The sequence below is a fragment of the Natator depressus genome, chromosome 20 (assembly GCF_965152275.1).
Source record: "Natator depressus isolate rNatDep1 chromosome 20, rNatDep2.hap1, whole genome shotgun sequence".
Classification (NCBI taxonomy): domain Eukaryota; kingdom Metazoa; phylum Chordata; order Testudines; family Cheloniidae; genus Natator; species Natator depressus.
Genome location: NC_134253.1, coordinates 12,835,101 through 12,842,188, shown reverse-complemented (window position 1 = coordinate 12,842,188; position 7,088 = coordinate 12,835,101).

Sequence of the window (7,088 nt, the reverse complement as noted above, 5' to 3'; positions counted from 1 at the left end):
CCTATGGGGGAAGATTGAAAAAAATTGGGTTTATTTAGTCTGGAGAAGAGAAGACTGAGAGGGGACATGATAACAGTTTTCAAGTATGTAAAAGGTTATTACAAGGAGGAGGAAGAAAAATTGTTGTTCTTAACCTCTGAGGATGGGACAAGAAGCCATGGGCTTAAATTGCAGCAAGGGCGGTTTGGGTTGGACATTAGGAAAAACTTCCTAACTGTCAGGGTGGTGAAGCACTGGAATAAATTGCCTAGGGAGGTGGAGGAACCTCCATCACTGGGGATTTTTAAGAGCAGGTTGGACAAACACCTGTCAGGGATGGTCTAGATAATACTTAGTCCTGCCTTGAGTGCAGGGGACTGGACTAGACGACCTCTCGAGATACTTTCCAGTTCAATGATTCTATGATTCTATGTCCCACGTTCAGCATGTCTCTATCCCCACTTTCATGTTACAATTGCACTGGTAGTAACCCACTTGATGAGCAAACCCCCACAGGATTTTTGGGCGCTGCAGGGATCTTTTAGCTTAGGTACGAGGAGCGTTGCTGCAGAGCGAATGAGGAAACCAAAAAATACTCACGAGGGGGGAGAGAGAGAAGCAACCAGCTTCATCATGAAAGTTATTTATTGATGGGTAATAACCATAGGGGAGCCAAACGAACATAACAGTTATAATATTAAATCTAACTTAAATTTGAGTATAAAAATCAGGTTTACTAAACTATAACTGATCACACAAGCCAGGGTCAGAAGGCTACACTGAGAGAGAGAGAGAGCTGGGATCTCACCACTCCGTGAAGCTTGAATCGGTCGGGGTTCCCAGGTGGTGGGTGGTAGCTGAGGGTCCAGAGTGCAGGAGTCAGGCAGAGCCCCCAGCACAATCAGTCAGGAGAAGATGAAGCCCCAGTGGAACTGATGCAGATTTTGAGCATGGGTAGGGTTTTTGTAGAGAAACAACATGGTTCAAGGGAGAACACTAGATTTGTTTGTATGTAAACAAGGGAGTATACCAGAGTTGTTTTGTTGAAGCTAGACAATGGGAGCTGATCATTCCTGGCTATGGGCTGTGTTCCTTGGAGGGAGCTCACAATGCAATTAGGGAGCTTCACTGTTTTGGATACCAATAAAGGATTTATTACTAGAATCACTCCTGAGCTGGGTGTGTGCAGGCGTGGGTTCATTAACATCTGGAGCAGAGCTCCCCCATCATGCAGTGCTTCCCTGCTTTTCTGGTCCCAGAGTTCAGCGCGGTTCTTGCCTTGGAATCTCTGTTCTCTGTTCTGTATGCTAATGAAGGTGCCTCCCTGTCCCATCTTCGATGCAAATGAGGCCAGGGGAGTTTCTTTACTCCTGTCACCCTTGTCGGAGGGGTTTAGGGGTGTTTCCCACGGCCTTTTTGTTGTCTTTTGTAAGTCTTTCTTCTGATCAGTTTTGGTTCAAGCAGAGTCTGGGGGTAAGGTCTTTCGTGAATCAGACAGGCTGGGTACTGTGCCCTGGTTCCCCAAGAACACAGAGCTGACAGGTAACACCCCCCAAGCCTGGGAGCACCTGTGGGCCTTGCTTAGGGTGGGGTCATAGGTCTCACGCCCCTCCTCCTACTGTCCTGCCATCGGGGCCCATGGAAGAGGCTGGACACAAGGCCAGAGTCCTTCTGGGAAACACCCCACAACCCTATCATTAAAGACCGAACCACAGCAGAGGCACGGCAGGGCTGGCATGGTGGGACAGGGCTGGCATGGGGTTTGGTGTGTGGCTGGGCTGGCATGAGGGTGCAGCAGGGCCAGCATCATGTAGGGGGCATGGCAGGGACAGCATGGGAGTGGGGGCAGGGCTGACCTGGTGTGGGGGGTGCGGCAGGGCTGACATGGGGGTTCATGGTAGGGACAGCATGGGGGGGGCTTGGGGACCAAACAGGGCTGGTGGGGGAGTGATGGGCCATCACAGGAAGGTGCTCCTGTCTCAGGACTCTGGGTGAGATGAGTTTGTGGGGGCTCAACCTGGTGTCCATGTGTCCCCAAAACCAGAACCAGCAGGGGAGCAGAGTAGGCATCACAGGCCCAGCCGCCCCTTGTTGAGCAATGGAAAATTCCCCCCTGCCCCACATACTGAAATAGGACCAGTCCCCCACCCCCTGCACTCTGTGGGACTTGGCATCTGGCTCTGCAGCCAGTGCTTGGACCCACACAGACCCTGGCATCAACTAAGGCAACGCCCCTGAGTCCTGACCCACAGCCCCCTGCTACCCCAGTCCTGGGCTTCCAGCCCCCAGCTCTGCTGGTGCCCCTCAATCCCGACCCACAGCCCCTTCCTACCCTATTGACAGTCTCTACTGGTTGAACTGTCCCTCTTTTTTCCCCGGTGCACATAGGCTGTGGATGAGAGCAGCTAATCCCATGTCCTGGGGCTTGGCGTGGGGGTGCTAACCTCAAACCGCAGCAGAGAAAACCCAACACTGCCCCCCTCCCCTGCATGGATCAGCCCCAAACCGAGATGGCTGCAGGGTGGCCCTGGGAATCCAGCTGCCTTCTGACGGCAGGGGGTGCTCTTTGCTTGCACAATCCCCTGGCACAGAGGAGCTGAGCCCCTGGGACAGTGGTATCTAGTGGTTAGAGTGGCAGGAGCTGGGAGCCAGGGCTCCTGGGTTCTATCCCTGACTCTGGGAAGGGGGGGGGGGTGTAGAGGTTACAGTGGGGGTGGGGAGCCAGGGCTCCTGGGTTCTATCCCTGGCTCTGGGAAAGGGGAGGGATCTAGTGGTTGTGGGGAAGCAGGGCAGGAAGCCAGGACTCCTGGGTTCTATTTCCAGCCCTGCTCCGTAACCACAGTGAGGTCCCCACAGCTCTCAGTGGCGGAGGCTGCTGGAGCCGTGGGTTGGGGTGGGGGCTCTGGTTGCGGAGGGGAAGCGCTGGGTGTCAGGGATACCAGCCCTGCAGCCTCCCTGGCCAGTTGCAGAGGAAGCTGGGCCGGACGCTGCCAGGGGCGGATACACTGGGCCGTGCTGATAAAGGTTGCGTTAGACGAGGCAGCCACCCCGCTGCGAGACCAGTTACATAACGTTGCCTGGGCTCTTTAGCAACGGGGCCAGGCGGGGTGTGGGACAGCTGTGCTGGGTCCCCCCTGAAGCTGAAGGGGCGGTCCCGTCAAGTCTGTGCCCCCCAGAGCCACTCACCCAACTGGCCCCCCACCCACCTTTCGGGCTGAGCTGCTCCAGAGTCTGGGTCCAGGGTGCTGCTCCATGGGGCAGGGTCCAATCCCAAGGGGAGCCTGGGCAGTGAGCATCCCCAGGACTTGAACCTGGCATATGTCTGGGGTGACAGCGGGAGTGACTGGGGCTAGAGTAAGTGGGAGGGGGGCAGGGGGATGCCGCACTGGCTCACCTGCACCCAGCCCCAGCCCCACATTGCTGCCAAGCCTGGCAGATCCTTATTCAGAAACCTGTTCTCCAGCAGTGAAATGCAGTCACCTCTGGGGTGGGTGGGGTGGCTACTTCAAGGCACTGAACAAAAGGGCCTGACTTTGTCCTGGTGGGGTCGCCACGCCCTGCAGCCCCAGCCCAGCACTGGCTCGGCCAAGCGTCTCTCGGCCTAGGGAGCTGAGCAGCTCCCCGGCTGCTGCATCTGGTGCTCCCGGCCCCCTCCTCAGACTACGAGTCCCAGGATCCCCTGGGCAGGCGAGAGGGAAGCCCCAGAAATAGGCTCAGGCCCTGGGGGTTATAAATTGTCCATATGGCACAATACACAGGAGGTGGCACAGAAACCACAGTAACGGCCTTCCTGTGTGTGCGGGGGAGGGGGTCGCACAAGGGAGGAAAAACATCCAGAGCCTGTGATACCCTGGCTCTGATACCATAGTGTGGCATGCGCCAGATGGGCTGCCGTGGCACCCGTGTGCGCCGCGTGTCAGAGATGTGCGCTGCCGTGGCATCCCTGTGTGCCGCATGTTACAGGCGTGCGCTGCCGTGGCACCCGTGTGCACCGTGTGTTACAGGCGTGCACCGCCGTGGCATCCCTGTGCGCCGCGTGTTACAGGCGTGCGCTGCCATGGCATCCCTGTGCGCCGCATGTTACAGGCATGCACTGCCATTGCATCCTTGTGTGCCGCGTGTTACAGGCGTGCACCGCTGTGGCATCCCTGTGCGTTGCGTGTTACAGGCGTGCGCTGCCATGGCATCTCTGTGCGCTGCGTGTTACAGGTGTGCGCTGCCGTGGCATCCCTGTGTGCTGCATGTTACAGGTGTGCGCTGCCGTGGCATCCCTGTGTGCTGCATGTTACAGGCATGCACTGCCGTGGCATCCCTGTGCGCTGCATGTTACAGGCGTGCGCTGCCGTGGCATCCCTGCATGCGGCGTGTTACAGACGTGCTGCCGTGGTATTACTGTGGACATGTTACAGACATGTGCTAACATGGGATTCCTATGTTATGTGCCCTGCATAATACATTACACACATGGTATTTCTGTGTGGTGCCCATTACAGCTAGATGCTGACCCAGGCTTCATCCTTAAGCATGTTGCAGGTGTGTCCTGTGATCTGTATTATTGCTATAGGAAGCAAGTCACGGTTATGTGCTGTTAGAGCATCTCCACACCATACATGTCACAGCTGTGTAACGACTAGCTCATGCCGCCAGGGTTCATGTGTAAGGCATGCGGCAAACATGTGGTGTGATATTCCTATGTTCTGTTTGCTGCAGTTCTATGCAGCTCTGCTACTCCTGAATCTCCTCATACCAGAGCTAGATACCCATATAACTTCACTGACTTTAACAGAGAGATTCCTGGTTTACACCAGTGTGAGAAGAATCAGGACCATGACCGAGCAGTCACATGTATACCTACTGAAGACATATGCTGCTCTAGCATTCGTGTATATCACGTGTTGCAGTCATGATGATCGAGCATTGACATGTACTGCCTGTGCAGACAGATGCTGCTCTAGCATTCACATTGGTTGCATGTTGCAGGCGTGTGCAGCTGCATGATCCCCTATTAAGCCATGTTGGGGGGTGTTCCATGTTATTTACATGGGGGCAAGTATGCACTGAACTAGCACGCCTGCACCATGCATGCCACAGACACGTGCTGCTGGGATTGTTCCATGTGAGCCCCGGTACAGACGGATGCCTCATGTCATACCCATGATACGCACAGGCATGCACTGGGTGAAGACAGGGCACACGCCAGGGCTCACAGCTCGGGAGCGGCGTGTGCAGCAGAAAGACTGCCTGCGCCTTTAAGACAGGTGCGTGGGGATGCCTGGTTACCTGGGCCCATAAAAGAGCCTTTGTCTCTGCCTTGGCCTGGGCCAGCCCTGGGGGAGGGGGAGCCCAGGAGAATGAAAGGGCCAGATTCAGGCAACCCTCCCCCAGCCTCAGCCCTGGAGCCCCCACTGCCCTGGGACTGTTCAGGTATCAGATCCCTCCACCGCCCCCTGCCATGCCCTGGGGTGCAGGGGGTGCACTTCCTGCTAGGATGCACTCCCTAAGCGCTCCGCCAGGCTTCCACGGGCCCCCCCCCAAAACTGCAGGACACGTGGAATCACAGCCTGCACCCACTCACTGGCGGTGCCTAAGAGCCAGGACTCTTGGGTTCTATCCCTGGCTCTGGGAGCAGGGTCTAGTGGTTTGGTGGGGGAGCCAGGACTCCTGAGTTCTATCCCTGGTTCTGGGAGGGGGGTGGGGATGGCTCTCTGTGACAAGCAATGGGGCCGTTTGCTCCTCGATGGCCAATGTGATTCAAGCTCAACCCAGCAGCAGTCGCTCCCCTCCCAGCACCAGGGGCAGAACTCAGGAGTCCTGGCTCCCAGGCCCCCTGCTCTAACCACTAGTCACCCTCCCTTCCTTGAGCTGGAGACAGAACCCAGGCATCCTGGCTTCCAGCCAACCCGAGGTAACTCACTGCACCTCATTCCTGTCTCAGAGCTGGATTAGAACCCAGGAATCGTGGGCCATGAATATACAGCACCTAGCACAAGGTGCAGTAAGAAATATCCATGAGCGCTAATGCCTGTGTTTCCAGCCAGGTGGCTGATGTGATCCAGGGGGAGTCACAGCCCCTCTCTATGCATCAGTTTCCTTTCCTAGATCCCACTCCTCTCCCAGAGCCAGGAATAGAACCCAGGAGTCCTGGCTCCTAGTCACCCCTGCTCTAAGCACTGACCTCCACTCCCTACCCAGAGATAGGAACAGAGCCCAGGAGTCCTGACTCCCGGGTCCTGCGCTGTAACCCATTAGACCCCATGCAGGGCTGTCTGTGAGCTCTTTGGGACAGAGACTCACTTGGTGTGTACAGCGCCTGGTGTGGTGGGATCCTGTTCTCTGCTTAGACCCACGGGTACTACGGGAAAAATCAATCAGAAATACTCAAAGAGTGTAAACCATTTTTATTATTTATATTCCGGGCTCCCCTAGCTCTGCACAGACCCAGAGTGAGACACAGCCCCCGCCCCAAAAAGCTCACAAGTCTGACTAGATAAAAGGTGGGAGGGGAAACTGAGGCACAAGCAGGGAAGGAGATTTACCCAGAGTCACCCAACTGGGAATAGAACCCAGGTGTCCTGAGCCCCAGGCCCACATGGCAGCCCCAGCCAGGCTGCCATTGGCTTAGGCCCTGTAGCCTCCTCACAACGAGGCCTTGTTGGCAAGGGCCCTGTTTCCCCTGTGTCCTGGCCCATGAGCTCTGAGTCTCCATGGCAACCCACATCCATGGCACCAGCTCTGGGGCCAACGGCAGGGAACTCCCAGGGGTGAGGGGGTTCACTCACCATCCGGCCCAGGGAATGGGCCCCCTACCCATGGGGACGGTTCTCCATGGAAAGCCCCCGCCTCGGAGACAATGTGTCTGACTCATTGTGCAATTGGCCAGTTTTGGTTCCTTCTCACAGGCCTTGGCCAGGCGGCTGCAGTCTCCCCTTCTGGCAATGGCCTGGCGGTTCCTCCCCCCGACCTCACTCCCCTCCCAGAGCTGGGAATAGAACCCAGGAGTCCTGATGCCCATTCCTCCTGCCTCCCCCACACAACCCCTCTCTGATCACCAGACCCCACACCCCTCCCAGGGCTGGGGATAGAACTCAGGGGTCCTGACTCCCAGTCTC